General features: G+C 48.6%; 1 protein-coding gene and 1 long non-coding RNA gene across 3 annotated transcripts in view; one reads left to right on the top strand and one right to left on the bottom strand.

The window, feature by feature from the left end:
* The window catches only part of LOC101961715 (schwannomin-interacting protein 1), a 549,493-nt gene that overhangs the window by 98,940 nt on the left and 432,271 nt on the right, over positions 1-18,282 (bottom strand). The gene's annotated exons all lie outside the window — the stretch shown is intronic.
* Positions 21-18,164, top strand: LOC120884335 (uncharacterized). Its single transcript, XR_013436573.1, has 2 exons — positions 21-749; positions 14,737-18,164. It is a non-coding gene; the product is annotated as an uncharacterized LOC120884335 (long non-coding RNA).

Below are 18,282 nucleotides of genomic sequence, written 5' to 3' on the forward strand. Positions count from 1 at the left end.
CCCACCCCGCCCCGCCCCGCCCCTTCCCCGCCCGCCGCCGCCAGCCGCGGCAGCCAAGGGCTGACTGCACTTTCTAAGGAGCGGCGGGCGGCGACAAGGAAACCGCCGCCCGCCCCTCCTCCCGCTAGCACAGGGTCGGGACCGGCGAGCTCTGCCGGAGCGGGGCAGCTTGGCCTGCGCTCCCCGAGGTGCGCCTGCCCAGGCGCGGCTCAATCGCGGCGGCTGCGCGGGTCCCGACACCGAGCATGCCCAGAGCCACCAGCGCGCGGTCGGCTCCCGCGTCCTCAGCGGCCGGCTGGAGGCAGAGGCCTGGGGCAGTCGGAGGAGCCCGGGCTCGGACGTTGGGGACGCAGGCCTCCTGCTGGTGAAGGCGGCGCCCGAGGGTGCCCTGTGCCCACCCTCCTACGCGCGCTCTTGGCCTCCTTGCGGCGCTAGCCACCCAGCCCGAGCCTCCTGGCGCCGCCTAGTCCACGCGGAAGTCCCCGAGTGACCTGGGGGAGGCCCTCCCTCCCCACGCACGCAGATTCACGAGCCCGTGCGGAGCACGAGTGACGCGTGCTCGCCGGCCCGGCACCGGCGTCCCCTCCACCCTCCCGCTTCCTGTCCCCTCGCAGCCCAGCTCCTGGCCTCGCAGCCACGTCCTCTCCTGAGCCCAGGCTGCGGTGAAACCTGTTGCTGTGGCTCACGTTTCTATCCCCTCCCGCCGCCGCTGAAATGGCTCAGCGAGGCGTGCCTGTGGGAAGCCAGGGGTAAGTGTTAGAAGGGTAAGTGGCTCGGTGGTGGGGGCCGCGGTGGGTTTGGGGGCATCCAGAGACTCTCATCCCACCTCCTGGCAAGAAGACCCGAAGGAAGGGCGAGGCTGTGTCCTGTGGGGTGCGCCTACAACATTTGATGGCTTTGCTTCCTTCAATTTCTCTGGAATCCAAGAAACCTGTGCTGGATTTTTCAGATATGCACGGGTGGCCTCAGGTTGGCAGCTCTTTTTAGGAGGGAGCATTCTTGGAGTGAAAGGTACCAGCAGTTGGAAAACTTAGCTGTTCACAGAATGCCTTTTAAGGGCTAAGAATTTCCTGTGAAGGAACCCATCCGCCTGCAAGAACTGGAAACTAGGAAATGCCCTCCTCCCTGTGGTGATAATGAAAAAGAGCACTTAGCCCTACCACAGATTGGGAAAATCAGCCCCTGGACTTCCAGATTCAGGCTGTTACTAATTATTCCAGTGAATTCTGTCCAGCCTGGCATAGTGCAGATGGGGGACAGGGGATGCCTGGGATTCTTTAGCAGGGAGAGGCTTCCATCCTTACCATTCATCTGTGCCCTTCTGGGGACTGTATATAGCAGGACTGCTTCCACTTAGGTAGTCCTGAGCTCTGAGCCTGAAAATTCAAGCTGTCCTTGTAGCTTGTCTAGAAGGAACAGTGGTAACAGGAAAAGGGGCTTTCTGGTCTGACCAGCTCTTCTGTAAAAAAACAGCTGATTGTAACTTAAAATATACTTTATGCCAACATCTGTAAACAACCTGCCTTTATAATCCAAATATGGTTTGATTTCAGGGTTGCTGCAGAGCCCCAGCTGCCTGCTTGGGTGTGGAGGTGGCCCTGAGAATGTTTAAAGAGCTGGGAACTAGAGAACTGCTCTTCCGTGCCCCTTTATGACCTCACAAGGCTTAGGTCAGGAAAAGTGTCTGCTCTGTGGCAGGACACAGGGAGACCAGTAAGCATTGGTGGACTGGGGTGACAGGGAGATTCCATTTTTATGCCTTAGGCCTCCCCATCTCCCACCCACTCTCCCTCCTGGGCACCTGCTTACTCCCCTGCCATCCAGATGGTCCATGTTGTGTTCGGGAAATGCAAAATAAGGCCTAAAAAAAACATTTGGCAAGGTAAATTCACTGCCAAAAAAGCATGGTATTTCAAAGCCAAATATAAATGTCTTTGAATTATCTGTATTTTCACATTATTATTTGACCAGATATTCCAGATCAGATGGGAAAGTACCCAGTTTCCCTTTCCTCTTCTCTTCATGCAAGGTGCTTGGCCAGACTACTTTCCATTCTGTTTCCAGCTTTCCATCTCCTGCCAAGAACCCAACCACTTGGGAACAGGAAGCCCTGCTAGCTCCTAGGCCCACTACAGTCTACAGCTCTGTCCAGCAGGATGGAGAGATGATTTGCAAAGTGATTGAAAGGAACATTTTCTCAAGTTAAAAGTTGAACGTCATAGGTACCAGTCAAGTGGGAGTCACCCCAGAGCCCTCTTGTTCCTGAACCTTCCCCATCCATCACCAGGTACAGGGTCCCTCTTGAATATCCACTAGCCCCTGCCCATTCTCATGCAGCCAGAGTGGCCTTTCTAACAATGCAAATCTGCTTTCTTCTCTCCCTTGCTCCATTAAAACCCCACAGAGCTCCTTCAGGGAACTGATGCCCACCACTGCCTCCAACTTCCTTTGGCAAATTTTAACTCAGCCAAAAAGTCTCAATGTAAATGTCACTTCCTATTGGGCAGCTCCTCTGATTCCTGCCACCCCCTGGGTGATTGCTGGTCCAGTCCACTAGACTCAGGCCACTCATATATATAAAAATACATGTATATGAAAAAAAGTTTTATGAAAATCTTACATCATAAAATCTTATTCTAATGTATTTAGAACAGAATCTAGTCATACCTCACCGTGGGGCTTTCTAACCCTTTGTGGGTCAGGGTTGTTAGGGTAAAAGATGCTCTGATTTCCACAAGGGCAGGGCTATGGTGTTTGTTGCTGAGTTTATGAACAACATTATCTAACTCATTTAATTCTCAAAAATCCCATGAGGAAGCCATTATTGTCTCCATCTACAGGTGAGAAGGTCAAGGACAGTGAGGTCAAGTAACCTGCCGAAGTCAAAATGCTAGAACAGTAGGTGGTGGAGCCAGTTCTAGAAGCTGGACAGTCACTTAGCCATGCGCTTCAGGTCCCTGGCCCTGCTGCATACAGAATTTTTCCAAGCAAAGATGTTAGGAGGCAACACCTCAGACTAGGTCTCAGCCTCCTGCCCTCCATTCTTGGGCATCTTACACCTGCAGAGAAGAAGCATTGAGGGCACCTTCCTCCTCAGCCCCACTGTGTTCCATCTCCTCCAGGGCCACCTAGCTCAGGAAGGCCCTAGAACTCCAAAGATGAAATCTCACATTGGATGAACTCTGCATTAAGTAAAATCTATAAGAAGGAAGCCACAGTGAGTATGGGTCTTCAATAGGAAACCATCCAGACTCATCCTGAAAGAGTAGAGACAAGATGACATTCCTCAGGATCAGTGCTGTTGATAGGATTTTAAGTGTGTACATCCAAGGAGTTTGAAAAGGTAGGAATAGATCTATTTGCAAAATTCCCAAACTAATTTTGAAATCATCAGCCTTGACTCTGAGCTTCCCTGTGCTGTGGCATTGAGAGTAAAAAGATATGGCTGGCAGAGGGCTTGCGTCTCATCTTTATTGCATGAACTGCATGCAGGTCGTGCCACATGCAGATGCTGTGTGAGAGTGACTGGAGTGAACTGTATATAGGATGTCTGGAATCCATCCCCCATCTCTGACCCAGCCTAGGACCACAGCTTCCCACGAAAGGGGCATGACTACTTGGCCGTGGTGTTTGGCAGATAGAATCAATTGGATGCCCTAATGGATGAAACTAGAAAATACAGCATAAAAATGGCCCTGAATAATCTTTTCATCATCATCCTTATTGAAAGGCACAGTGTATCCCTCTGCTCACTCAAACCAGGGTCTTCCTGTTAGCTACCTGCAACATTTCTTCTTTAATTCTACAGATACTGTGGCTTGATCTTCACTAACCTAAGTAGTGTGGTTTTCTTCTTTCTTTCATTTGGACAGAGCTGTACTTACATAGAGAAAATTCCCTTTAAAACACATGCACACCTTAAAGGTTTTGGTTCTGTAGCAAACTGTGAGATTGTATTTATTTCCTACGTTTTCCTCAATAAAACCAAAATGGTACTTAAGAGATGGCTCCAGTAATCTCTCTCCCAGACCTGAAACCAGGATGCCTGGCTAGAGGAACATTCCCCCCACTGAGGGAACTCACTAATAATGTGTTTGAGACCAGGATACCCCCCAGGCGCTGGGATGAGCAGCCCTTTGTGCAGCAGAGAAAAGTCAGTGCTGAGTGGACCTTAGCATAGGGCTACCCAGACCTGGCCTCTGCTGTGAACTACTCAACAGGACCTGCTTGGAGGGACCACCTGGCACCATCCCATGGCTGGAGATTTCTGTGCATTGTGTGGTATGCACAGGGCTCCACCAGGAAGGAATCTGCTGTGCTTTTCTTAGCAGAGTCATTCCTCAGATTGGATGACAGTGACAAAACTTCAACAACACAAATGCCCTCTTTTTCCAGAAGTTTTCTGCCATCACCTTGTGCTTTCCTATAGTTTCTAGCAGATCTTGAAAAAGCAAATGTGTGAGCACCCCTAGTTTCTTTTGGAGCTTTGTTGATGGGTATAGATTACATAAAAGGGCTTATTTAGGAGGAGCTGGGGAGCTCATGGGTGTGTTCACTGCAGGAACGTAGAAAAGTATCCGGAGAAGTAGCACAAAGCCCACATGCACAAGACCCCAGTAAAGATGAGCCACCTTGGAAATCCTGGGCCTTGTGCTCCTGTGTATTGTGCTTCTTAAGAAACACATCTTGCAAGTTGCTTTCCAAAATGAGCAACTACAAAGTGAGAACTCTTCTGGTCCCCTCTTAACATCACTTTGGAAGTGTAATGAAATGGGAAATAGCTGCTGGTCTTGTCCCATGGTGCCATGGGAAAGATGGAGGCAGTGTGGAGGGAGAGATGGTCCTCTCAAGAGATTTGGCCTGCAGTCAGGGCCACTGGCCTCATAGTAGAGGTTATTTCAACCTCAGAATCTGCTGGAATTTCATGGGCCATCACTCAGATACCTGCAGAAGCCAGAGAGATCAGAGAAGTGGACACCAGGGGTGCAGGGCCAGGTGACTGAACTGCAGGGCAGGCGTGGAGCCTTCCATGTTAGAATTCAAGACACCAGACAGCTGCCATCCCTAGTTATCCCAGCTGCGACTAGAACCCTGGGGCAGAGTTCTCATCTGTTGGAAAGCCAACACTAGAGACACCATGGGACTAGGGCCTGGCATCGCTACAATGCTCTGGCTCAGGCCAAAAGTGTCTCTATCGGCATGATGCCCCCGACTCCCACCAAGGTAGGGGTCAGCAATGGCTAAATATCAACCTTGAGGAGTGGGACCCCTTATCCAGTTCTTGAGATGAGGTTAACTAGATTTGTTAATTTTTAAGTAGAAAGATAATTGACCTAAATAAACTTTCAGAGTATCACAATAAAAAATGGTTCCACCAAAGCAGTTTGTGATGAATTTAAAAAATCACAAAGTACATAAGGGCTCTCAAAAAGTAAAAATGCCCAACTTCACTAGTAATCAAAGAATGCAATTTCAATTACCGTGAGGGGACAGATTTTTGTCCAGGTATTTAGAAATGACTGAAAACTGTAACACTCAGTGTCAGAACACACATGGTCAAAGGAACACTGATACAACTGCTGCTGGGTTTATAAACTGGTCACTTCACACTTTCTAGAATACTATTTGATAACACGTCTTAAAAATCTACACAGCTATGCCCAGCGACCTGTTATCAGTTCTGCAAGAGTTTGCGCGGAATGCCTGCTGCCTGCCGGGGGGAATGTGGTGGTAAAATAAAAAAACCTTGCTTCAAATGGAGCTTTAGTCAGTTGGGGAATAGACATTACAGGCAGAAAACAGAATAATTTAGATTTAAAATGTAATAGGGACCCCAAAGTGGGCTGGAGTGCTGTGGAGAGAGCAGCAGTGTGACAGGGACATTGGCAGCTGGGACGTTGTAGGCAGAGGGAAGGACAGAATAGAACCTTGAGGCTGGGAGAGGTCTCGGCTGGAAGGAGGCCCTGGATGGATCAGGAGGGAGTGGCAGTGTCAGACCAGGTGGGAGTGAGAGGGGTTGCCATGAAGGTCTTCATCCCGAGAGCCACACATCATCTCAGCAGGTCGGTGCTTGGGGACCTGCTCTGTGTGGCACAGGACTGAGCTGGGCTGGAAGGATGGGCAGGGCAGGACTGGTGGGGAGAGCCCTGTTAGAAGGCAGCAGTATCTGGAAGAGGCTGCAATGGGTCTTGGGGAGGCATCTAGGAAGCAGTCACAGGACCTGATGGCTGGAAATGGTGGTGAAGGGGACACAGGATGGGTCCACAGGCAGCCTAGTGGAGGGGTGGAGCCACCACTGAAGGGGACCTAAGAGGAAGAGGGTTGGATAGGGGAGGAGAAAGGGCAAGCAGCCTGGGGAGCTCTGGGGGAGATGAATGCCAGCTCTGGTGGGAGAGGGATGCCAAAGCCTCTGGTGGAGTGGCATGGCTTGGAGACAAAGCAAGAGGAGGCCAAGCCTGAGGGTGCCACATCAACAGAAGCAGGTTTGTCAGGAAGATGTGGAGAGGAGGGACGCTTGCCACTTCCTGAACTCCTGGCCCACAGAGCCCACAGGGATCCAGATTCACGTAGGAGGCGCTCAGTGCAGCATTTACAATAGGACAAGTTAACGTCAACCTAAAATGTCAGAACCGGCAGGAAGATATTCACACTCGGACATGGCATTCTATGGAAGAGATGTCAATAAGATATCTTCCAAAGCTGCAGCATAGAGAAGGTAGAAATGTCAGGCCTACTACATGATTCACATTTTCAAAAAATTAAATGTTTATGTGGCCAGGGGGAGGGAAAAAATTGCCTATGAATAGGTGGGTATTAACAGTGGTTAATGGTGAGATCGCAGGTGATTTTTTTCGCCTTTTTGTCTATGTCTATTTCAATTTCTTTGTAATAATCATAAAGTAAGTGTTAAGCATATTTATTGTACTTAAGATGCAGGATTATAAAATTGGTTGAGGAATTCCTTTTTAAAAATAATTGTTCAGAAGAGCTAGAATTAATTTATATAAAGTCTGATGACTCCTTTTAGAAAACAAATCATTTTATGGTTCTGTAAATCCCCAGCTAATGTGAAGTTTTGGGTATACACTTCAGCTCACACACTTCTGCAAGACAGTTTGAGGTCCTAGTGGACTGAAGGAGAGATTGGCAACTTATTTGTGAGGGACTTGATAGTAACTATTTTCAGCTTTGTGAATCATACAGTCTCTGTTGCCCAGTCTTATTAATTTTTTTAAGCAGCCCTGTGAAAGTGCAGATTCTCTTGGCTTTGAGTCCATGCAATAACAGAGAAAGACAAGAGAAGACTTAACTGGGCCCCAGTGAGACCTCTGCCCTGAAGGACAGATGTCACGCAAGGGAGCTTGGCTGCCTTTCATAAAAGCTCATGTAATGTTGGGATTATGACCAGATGAGTCTTCAGTTAGTAGAATAATGGCAGCAGTTCATGTCTGTTTTTCATGGAAGGCAGACCAAGTGGAAAGGTGAAAGAACAATACTTCAGGAACCGTTTGCATGTTTTTAATGGGAAATGAGCCTATGCAAATACGTCAAGGAGTTAGTATTTTTAACCTAGAAAAGTAAAAGCTAAAGAAAAGTCTTGTTATAAAACAATCTTTTCTTATTCTATAATCTTAAGATTTCTGTTCTAAGGGAGTGTGATGGGTATACACAGCTACCTGTCCAGTTGTTCATACTGCAGACTTGAGAGCACCCTCATCCCCCCTGTTCTGGACCCCTCACCAAATATGGTCAGTGCTGCACCCAATCCCCACCTCAGTGTCTTCTAGAGAGCCTGACATGAGATGCTGGGTTCTGATATTCTACCTTCCCAGGCATCTGTGTGAAGAAAGGCTGCTGGGCTTGGTACTCGTCTCATGTAATGACATTACAGGACAGAATGCTGTTCTGTGGATTAACACCAAGCCTTGGTGACTCTTGTGAGTATCTTATAAGTTGTCCCACAGTGATCTGATACTCAAAGACACCCATAGGGATAAACAGGTGGAAGAGGTTTAGCTTTCGATGAAGACTTCCGTGCAGAATCATAGCTGGCATTATTAGCACTAGTGAGTGGAGATAGTTGCATGTACAATACTGTTGGTGTTGCTAATTGTATCTGATCACATTTTTAAATCATGCTAATAACTAATAGCCTATAAGTAATCTCCTGTTATAAGACCTTTCCATTTTATTAGGCTGTAATGGGTTCACTGGTACTTAATATGATGTGAATATTTGCTGACTCCAAAGAATACCTTTATTAGAATATGCATATGTGTTCAATTTATCGTCTCAATTAAACCTACATTAAACCTTCAAATTAAGTTTGTAAAAGCAGGTGATATGTAAGCTGCAGAGCCTGTGGGTTGCGACCTCTAGTTCTGTTACCTTCAAGAATGAGCACTCTGTGAAGCAGAGGGTTCTCCTGTTAAGAATGAGTGCCCCCAGCAACTTGGAGCTGAGGCAGGAGGGTGGCAGGTTTAATGCCAGCCTCACCAACTTATTGAGGCCCTATCTCAAAACAAAGAATGAGCACTCCATGAAGCAAGGGTGCGCCTGCCTCCCTGGGAAATGCTGCTCAGCACCCTGAAGTGCCACTGAGCCCAGGCAGGGAAGAAGCTGCAAGCAGGAGGGACACAAATCTCCTACAAGGGCCAGCAATTTCCCCAACTCCATCTAAAATGATTCCCTCTTACTGTTTTTTTACTATAGAAGTAAGAAATTAGGCCCTTCGTGTATTTTTCCAATAAAATATACTTTGCTCAAGTTACTCATAATCTTTTCCCACTGGCAAATCTATTATAAAAAATAAAGTCGACTACTGTTTGGTTTGAGAATCAAGAAATGGAATGTTTAGCGTTCATTTAGCCCTTGGTTTGTAAATAATTATCCGATAACAGAGACTTTCCCCTTCTTGTGGAGAGTAGATTCAAAACAAAACAGAAATCTGTCCCTAGGTTGCCTATACAAAGTACCTCGTTTAGAACCTTGAAGGCCTCCATTTCCTAGGACTTCTTTTGAATCGGCTTTGGTGAGTTGAAGCCACACTGCTCAACCTGGTGTGGGTACAACCACCCACCCCTTTCCCTGGTGCCTTAGGCATCCAGCACAGTGCGGGGGGGTGGGGTAGGGGGGTGGCTCCAGATGGCACATGGGGCCAGGAGACAGGACTAGGCCAGGGCAGCCAGGCCAAGCCGTGAGCACTCGGAACCCTGCCTGGGATTTGCCACATTATATTCCACCTCTCCTCCTACTTAGATAAATTTTTCTTAATTAACTCATTTTTAAATCAAATTCATTCAAAAAGACTTTTATCACTATTATCAATGGAACACAAGTATCGTGTGCTAAAGTAGCTATGGTATACATAGACTATTTTTCATCAATTGAAAGACACATTTAATCTTAGTATTTCTGAAATTGAGGCTTGTCTTATGATCAGTGGCCTCTGACAATTACAGTTGACTGTGTTCCTTTTCTCTCCAGTGGTGGGGATCAACCCAGGCCCAGCTCATGCTAGGCAAGTGCTCTGCCACTGAGCCAGGCACAGCTAGTTTATGGCACATTAAACAGTGATGTGTTTTACATGTCAATACATTTTAGGATTGATGAAGTATAATTGGTTTTATAAAACAATAGTATTAAACTTTAAAAAACAAAAAGTAAAAATAGCCGATGGAAAATGGAATTCGATGCACTGACATACACTGTGTGTCTAAAGATGAGTTTCTTACTGGTGGGACGAGCTTTTGCTCAGGGATAGCTGCATATTTTACTGTGCAGTTTCAGATAAAGATCAGGATCCACATCAGCGGGCTTATTTCATGTTAACCACATTAAAACTCCAAACTCATGACGTGGTTGGATGGGGTTCTGGGTTCTGACAGCCTCTCCCATCTTTGCCTCCTCTGCCCTCCTCAACCACCAGCCACCTGGCTCCAGCAGGTGCTCCTGTCTCTGCCCAGCACTGCAACCAGACCACGGGGAAAGGCCCTCACGCACGGAGCCACTACCTCGAGGAAAGTTCACTCATCCATTCTCTGCTCATTTGGCCACTAATCCACCCAAACACCTACTATGTACAGGCACAGGATTGGGTTCAGAGGAGATTGAAAGAGGCCAAGATTTGTGGCCTAGAAGGGACCACAGGGTGCCAGTAATCACAGAAATTCAGAGTCCTGGGGCGGCATGGCCAAGCGTGCTGGCAAAGCCACCTGGGGGCAGCTCAGCAGCCTTCCAGAGGACTGTCACTTGGATCCATCCTGAGGGCTCAGCAAACGTCGCTGGAGCCCTCAGAGGCTAGAGGATAGAAGGACCAGGGGTCTGAGAAGCCATATGCTCTAAAGCTTGGAGACCAAAGAAAGCCTTGTTTGATGCCTGCAAGTGAAATAAGTTTCATGTCCCTGTGAGGAGTGAACACTGGGGATGTCACCACAGAGGGTGGGACGGTGAGAAAGTAGGCTGGGAGAAGGACAGGCAGCTTCCATGTGAACTTGAAGTTGAGAGACCCAAGGGATTTCAGGACAGGAATGGCTGGATTGTATACAGTTGATGTGTTTGATGGTGTGAAAAAACATACCTGAAGGCCTCAGCCACAGCGCTCAAACCTTTGGTGCATGTGGATCTGTGTCATTTTAGAAATGATTTTGTGAGAATGGAGGGGATAGCAAGAGTGTGCAGATCATTAGTGGGGACAGACCCCACTCAGGCCGTGTAATCTCCCTGGAGAACTGGAGTGTGCAAAGACAGCAAAAGGGAAGCACATGCAAAACCTCACAAGGAACATGAGGAGGGCCAGGCCACCAGGTTAGACAAACCAGCGAGTGACAGTGGCAGGGGTGGAGGACTTCCCCTCCAGGAATCCTCAGGGAATTCAGACAGCAGCTTTACACCTACATCTACAATCCTGCCTTTAAGAAGCAGTCTCTACTTTTAACTTTCTTTTATCCTGGCAACACTTAAAAAGCCTTTGTATGATCACACAGTCCACAGAACCTCCAGGTACCTGCCACCAGCCCCTGGCAGCCTTACTTCACCCATGATCTCCTGTTTCCTTTGCCTCACTGAATTGCTTTGAAGAAATTCCCAATTACCATACAATTTCAAGACAATGATCTTTGTCCTCCTCAGTCCAAACCTGTCAGCACCAATGGCATTGGCATGCCTCACACTGAGGCTGATTTTGAAACCACTCGAAATTAATGGGGCGAAGGCTACTTTCTAATAAAGAGAAATAAAAATTTTTAAAAAATGTTAACATGATCATGAGTCGTTTGCAGAAAGAGAATATGGAATAATTTTATAAATTATGCTAATGTAGTCAACAAGATCACTAATAAACTCCTACAGCGTGAATTAAATTAAGATGGTTAAACACATAAGCAGGAAATAAAAGGAAAGTCAACTTGAAAAACGTGTAAACTAAAACATCAGAGAAATAAGCCAGAAAGAAACCCCTGACAGCAGGAGGCCTGGGCAGAGGGGGGGAGTCCCTTCTCAGGGCCCCGCTGGCCTTCCCTGACCCCTGGCAACACCACTCACTCTGTTCTCCAGCGCTGTGATTTCTGTCATTTAAAGTACATCATGTCAATGGAATCTTCCACATGCAGCATTTCAGGGTTTTCTCCAGTGTCACTCTCTGGAGGAGTGTCCACTCCTGAATGTCTCAGGAGCTCATCACTGTGAGCCACCAAGGTGTACATATATCCACATCATGTACTTGCGTGCTGTATACCCATGAAGGGACGATTGGGTTGGTCTTGCTTTCTGGTAGGCTTCTTAGTCTTCACCTTCTTAATGTGAGTGGACCTTTCACATGTTTTAATGTCCTGTTTCTATTCCAGATTCGGAAAATGACCAAGAAGTGCAACTACCCTTAGGGGAAGACTGGCACCCTGCTCAGCACAGGACTGAGCGGGAGCGGCCGCTGGACCCATGCAAGGGAGCTCGGGGATCCTCTCAGTTTCAGCAGCTGAGAGTCAGTCTAGGGGTTGCTGCTGTCATTGACCTGGTTCTGGTCTGGAGGTCTCATGGACCCTCCCCACCTAGGATGGCACCAGGACAACTCCAGCGGACCTGCCTGAACTCTTGGCACTTGCTACTCACAGGGCATGAGGGGCTTAGAGAATGGATGGTGAGCTAGGCAGGGAGGAGAGTGGAGATGCCAGCTGTCTGCCTCGTGCACAATAGTCCCTAGGGGTTGCCATGGGGGCCCCCACACTTTGGGGCAGTGTCTTCCATGCAGCCATGCTGTAACCACCAGCATGTACTCAGCAGAGGGCTGAGTAAAGAAGAGGCATTTTTTTCCCCCTGGAGGCTACCATTGCTCCGCCATAGTCCTCCCTGACTTCTCTAAGACTCAAACACTGGCCACTGACCTCAAGTCCTGACCCTGTACCTATCACAGGCCCTCGAATCCCAGCCCCAGGAGCAGGACCAGATGGGGTCTCCCAGCCCCTCCATCTCAGCACCACACCAGCAAGGCCAGACAGACTAGGTGCCCCCACGGGACCTTCCCCAAGGCCTTTAGCAGTTCTAATTGTGAGGCCAAGGTAGTTACAGGCTTCAGATAAGAGAAAGGAGCTAAGCTTATGCCAATAAGAGTAGCCTCAGACTTCCTGGGGTAGGGGGTTTTCCTAGGAAGAGCTAAAGAGGCATGAAGTCGTGGAGCAAGGGGTCTGGAAACTGCTACTCAGCGATTTTATGTTAGCTCTCTGTAAACACAAGACACACCATGAAGGCTAGGAAAAATGGTAGTATTTCTAAAATCTTATGAAACCAGGACATCTCAGCAAAGCCATAGGGTATTAGATACCTGCCGGCTCAGAGTTATTGTTATAATACCTGAAACTCACTTCTGTCTCTCTAATTCTAAGAAGTCCAGGGTCTTAAGGGTAGAATCCATGGCTCTAAGCCAGAGCCTCTCTGGGGCTGTGAACTGACTGGCTGGGCTCACTCTTCCCTCTGCTTACCTCTTCCTGTCCTCTCATCCGAGAGCAAGCCTTTGTTGAACATCTAATAAGTACATTGCTCAGCCCAGGAGGGTCAAAGAGACAGAACCATGACAGTGCTGGTCTCAACCCTGAGCAGAGCTTGAGAGGTCCAGAAGAGGGCTGTAAGGTCAGAGGAAGCGATGATGTTCTAGGAGCAGACGGGCAGTGGCTGTGGAGAAAGCTGTCAGCTCAGAGGGGTGGCAGGCAAGGTGGATGGTTTGGACAGGTCTGCAAGAGTCTTTAAGGGAACTGTAAAGATCTAGAGTGGAATTACAAATCAGCCTCAGAGTGACTTGAGCTGAGCAAACTTTTTAAGGACCCCATCTTTCTGACCCATGAAGGTGACCTTGTCCAAAGTTTGCATGGTTAGTTAGTAGGTAAAACAAGATTTCTTGATGAAAACTGTTGTTTTTTTCTTGCTAACACACAATCCTGGCTCCAACTTCATGCTCAGTGTGAGGTGGACTGCTCTTAGAGGCCGTGGCTGGGCCCAGAGAGGAAAGCTCATCACCATCCCCTGAGGTTTATAGCAAAGGAGGCCATGTGATGTTCTAATTCTGGAGCTTGCCTGGGTAGATGGGTGATGAGTTTAAGCTAAAGAAGCTTTAACTTGAGAGAGGGTGGCCCTTCCCCTTTCTGTTTCCCTTCCTCAGTTTTATCCAGAAATGGCAAAGCAGGGGATGGATTGGTGAAGACCTGATTCCACTCACTCAGGGGGAGGCTGTGGCTTAGTCCCTGTGACATCTACCCCAGCTCTCAGGGTAAAAGATTCTGGTGGGGAAGAGCCATGTCCTGATGGCAGAGGCTCACTGTTGTGGCAGCTGAGTGTGGCCGATGATTTGCAAAGACCATGTTTTAACCCGTGTACTTCTCCAGCAGCTTCCCACTGTGGAAGGTTCACCTGAGATTCTCACCCTGGCCCTCAAGGCCCTGCAGGACCTCTCAGTAGAGACACACCTTGCAGGACACCGTTCACCAGTGGGGAAGGCCTAAGCCAGTCACCACCTCCTCCACCAACCCCTTCAGCTCAGCCAGGGCAAAGGGCTACTCCCCCAGGAGAGAAGTGGGTTCTGCTGAAGGTGGACTGTGGGGTTGCTCAGCCAGGAGCAATGAGAGAATGGGTGCTGTGGAGGGTGGACTTCATTATTGCTTTGTGGATCTCTGCATGAGGGGACCTTCTGAAGGCAGTCTTGGGGCCACTTTGGGGAGAGATGAGGACTGCCAACTTGATTCTGTGAAGCCCTGGAGGCTAAGCTGCTTTTGTGGTGGAGGAGCTGATGAGGCACTTGGAAACCTGTCTTTTATGCCTGAGTCAAGTGTGTGGAGAATACCTACAGGCTCTTCCAGAGACTTTGATGTTTGCATAATGTTGCTGTTTCGGGAGAATAAATGCAGACTTGGTCCCTGGTATTCAAGGGACTGGGGCACTAGTTTTACAAAGTGATATGTGCAGGCTGATTCCTACTGACCCTTCAGAAAAAGAAATCACAAAATGGTATTCAAGAAGTGCATGTAATTTTATCTCTTTACAAGCCCTAATAGATTACCTCCCTGGGCAACTTGAAATGCAGAGGGACAGGCAGGGTTGAAGTGCAGGAGGACTAGGATTTGCATGTGAAAGAGCAAGTCCTGCTGTAATTTGGTTCTACAGAATCCTCTCCTGGAAACCAGTTGATTCTTTTTTTTTTTTAAAGAGAGAGTAGAGAAAGAGGAGAGAGAGAGAATTTCAATATTTATTTTTCAGTTATCGGCGGACACAACATCTTTGTTTGTATGTGGTGCTGAGGATCGAACCCAGGCCGCACGCATGCCAGGCGAGCGTGCTACTGCTTGAGCCACATCCCCAGTGGAAAAACCTTGTGAAGATGTCATGAGAAATGGCGCTCTATGTTTACTGAGATGCCTTCTGCTGAAGGAGACGGCTTTTGGTTCTTCACCACTACCCCTTCACCACTAACACTATCCCTTCACCACTAACACTTGCTGTTGTGGCCGCTGGACGGCTCCCTGTCAAGCTCCCATCCCTCCTCCACTGCTCATGCACAAAGACCATCTTTTAAACACCTCTCCAGCAGCTGCCCCCTGCCGGAGGTCCACCTGAGCTTCTCACCCTGGCCCTCCAGGCCCTTCAGGACTTCTCAGTGGAGACACGCTTTGCAGGACACTGCCAACAGGACAAAGCCTCTTGGGAGTCTGTGCCTCCAGGCAGCATGAGAGGCTAAGCCCCCCTGACCACCAGGAGCCAGCAGTGCCCTGCAATCAGATGCCAGGGGCACCTCTGCAGAGGTGGGAAGCCCATTGCCCCACCAGCCTGCCCAATCTGGCCACCGCCTGCCTTGGCCCTCAGGACCTACGCACTGCCAGTTTCTCTGCTTTGGTGCGATTAATCCCCACATCTGCCCATGCAGCTTTTTCTCCCATTCAGAGAGGCCTTCCCTAGACACCCCACCTAAAACAGCTGCATATGCATGCGCGTGCGCGTGCTCACGCGCGCGCGCGCACACACACACACACAGCATCTCTATGCACAATTACATTTGCACAATCTCCCCATTGCTTCCTTACCTCCTCTCTGCTCTAGAATGTAAGTTCCATGAGAACGATGTTTTATTTTCTGCCGTATCCTCACTGTCTACAGATACATCTTTATAAATATTTGTTGACTGAGTAAAATAGAGGCTACTGTTGTATGTCATTTTACCACATTTATCACAAATGCAAAGAAGCAGTGAAAGACTTGTCAGCAACAAGGCCACCCTGCATACCAAACGCCATCACCTCCTTGTTGAGTCACAGTGATCACTTCTGTGTGACAGATGGTCACACAAAGACACGGGGCACCACAGACCATCCTGAACATAATCCCCGTGTCCCCACTTCAGGGCAGTGCCCACATGGGCTGCCCTGCGCAGGCCCTGCATCTCCTTTGCTTTCCAGTTGTTCTGCCTTCTCAAGGCCAGGCCCCAAACTGACTCACCTTCAAAGAAAGGGAGGGAGAGGAAGCAAGTTGCATTGTTTCCCAAGGGAGGAATTTGAATATGCATTTCTCCTGATTCTAGGTCCTAACAGAACTGATCCAGAAGCATCAGAAGGGAGGGACACCTGTGGGGTCAGGACAGTGGGCACAAGGCACAGACAGAGCTCAGCATTCCAGAACCCCCTCTAGCCAAGCCCCTTCCACCTGGGGCTCCCAGTCCAGTGCTCCAGGAAGCTGCTGGCTACACAGCTGGCATCCACAGACAACCTGACATTTTACTTTCCAGCCTTGGAATAGTGGGAAAAGCCAAAGCTTTCGGGATAAGTGTGAGTTTGAGTACATCTTCCTCTTGTCACTGGGAGAGGTAAGTTACTTAACCTCTTTGTTTCATGATACAAATATGTAGGTCTACTAGGTGATAGATAAATGTGTGTGTGGTACTTAGGCTCATCAGCACACAGCGAACAGTAGCGTGCCCCTCTGGGGAGGAGAGGGCCATACTTTCCCCCAAGGTTGGAGGACATTTTACCTTGGAGGTGAGAGGAGGTTCAAGGCCTGGGAGCCCTGCAGTTGAGGTTTGATGCGGGGGTAGAGGAGTGGTTCCCATATTTTGGCTCTCAGGCCGCCTACCTGCCTACTGGTCAGGAACTGCAAATATTCAGGTCCCACCCAGAACCTTAGATGAGAACTGGGATGGGGCCCTGTGACCTGTTTTCAGGGAACACAGGGCTCTCTGGGCTGGGAATATCTGTAATAGGGAGAAGGAGGCTGAGGTCAGGGGAGAAGGTCAGCTGTCTTCTGGCTAGTGCAGGACTCCAGGCACTGCCCTCAGAGGCCCCATGGGTACCCCTTTCCCATAGGCTGGATACCAACCTGTCACAAACAGACCAGGGCACATCAGGAGGGCATGAGCTTCAGTTGCAGGGCAAATGTGGGAGAGTCTCCCTGCAGCCCCGGAGCCCCTGGACAGCAGACTGGACTTGAGTCTGTTTCCCTGAGGAGTGAACACCATCCTGTTCTTGCGTGATTCAAGAAGGCAGAGGCTGGCTCAGCTCCTGAAGCTTCCCTGGCTTCAGGGTTGCTTCCTGACTGGCCAAGATGGACAGGTGAGGGCTGGGGCAAGGGGGAGTAGGTGTGTCTGAGAGTCACTTCATACCCACCAGGATCCCTCCACTCCACCTCTTCCCTGGGCACCATTGGCTTCTCCTCTGCCTGTTAACCAGAGACAGAAGCATGTCCCATGGGGTTAAAAGTTTTAAAATATTTTTAAAGGCTATAATCCAAAGCCCTGTGAGATTCAGCAGCTTTTAAACCACATTTCATGTGTTGGCGGTTTCTAGTTAACCCCACAGCAGAGTCCCGGCACCTACTTCTCTTGGGTTTTGTCTAGAAACTTGCATTTTTATTAACAATTGAATTTGCACAGCCCTGGACACAGGCTCATACTTGCAGATGGTACTAGTGTGCACCCAAGATCCAGGGCCAGTGCTGTCTCAGGAAGGTGCACAGATTTTGCTAGAGACTATCAGGCACTCACACCCTACATGATCATAGAGCACCTGTCCTCGATGTTTCCTGCCTTCCCCACCATGGGCATAGATGATAGCATCCCACCATGTAGACCGAGGCACAGACACATAAAGGAGCTAACTCAGAGTCTCAGAGCTACCTCAGGTGGCCAAACACAGGCTCTGACTGTGGATCCCTAACAGACCATGTGGGTCCACCATCAGCAGTTAGTTTGCAAAAGATTAGAGTATGTTAAAAGTTTTCTAGGATCTTGCTCTCGTGGTCTGCATTCATGTTTAAAGCACTGCTTTCTTTAATTAGATTGATATAAAATGAAGCAGTCAGACCCACGTGCTGTGCTCCTCTGTGTCCTGGACACGAAGTTGACTCTGCTGGGACACTGGTGTTTCTGAGTGGATAAAGTTCAAGCAGAGTCCTATATGATTTTGGAGTCAAGAACAAACTTCTTATTCAGCAAGAAGAAATCCCTGCCCTGATCACCCATCAGCAGGGAGAAGTGAGACACTCTAGCAAATCCCTGTTGATAAAACAAAAATCTCTGTTCAAGAACATTCTGTCTTTACGAAACACAAGTGCAGCCAGCACTCGTAACACTTGTTCGTTCGTTAATAATAAAGAGAATTCTTCAGTGACTACTGAGATGAATAAATATTTTTTAAAAAGCATGGAGTATGTAAGGAATTTTAATCCGGCCTCTGTTTCATCCCCCCACACAAGGACTGTCCAGAGACCAGTGGCCTCCGAATGATGAATGGCCCCAGACTCTGCTAGGAGGGGGAATGA

Source organism: Ictidomys tridecemlineatus, chromosome 3 (assembly GCF_052094955.1).
Source record: "Ictidomys tridecemlineatus isolate mIctTri1 chromosome 3, mIctTri1.hap1, whole genome shotgun sequence".
NCBI classification, from domain to species: domain Eukaryota; kingdom Metazoa; phylum Chordata; class Mammalia; order Rodentia; family Sciuridae; genus Ictidomys; species Ictidomys tridecemlineatus.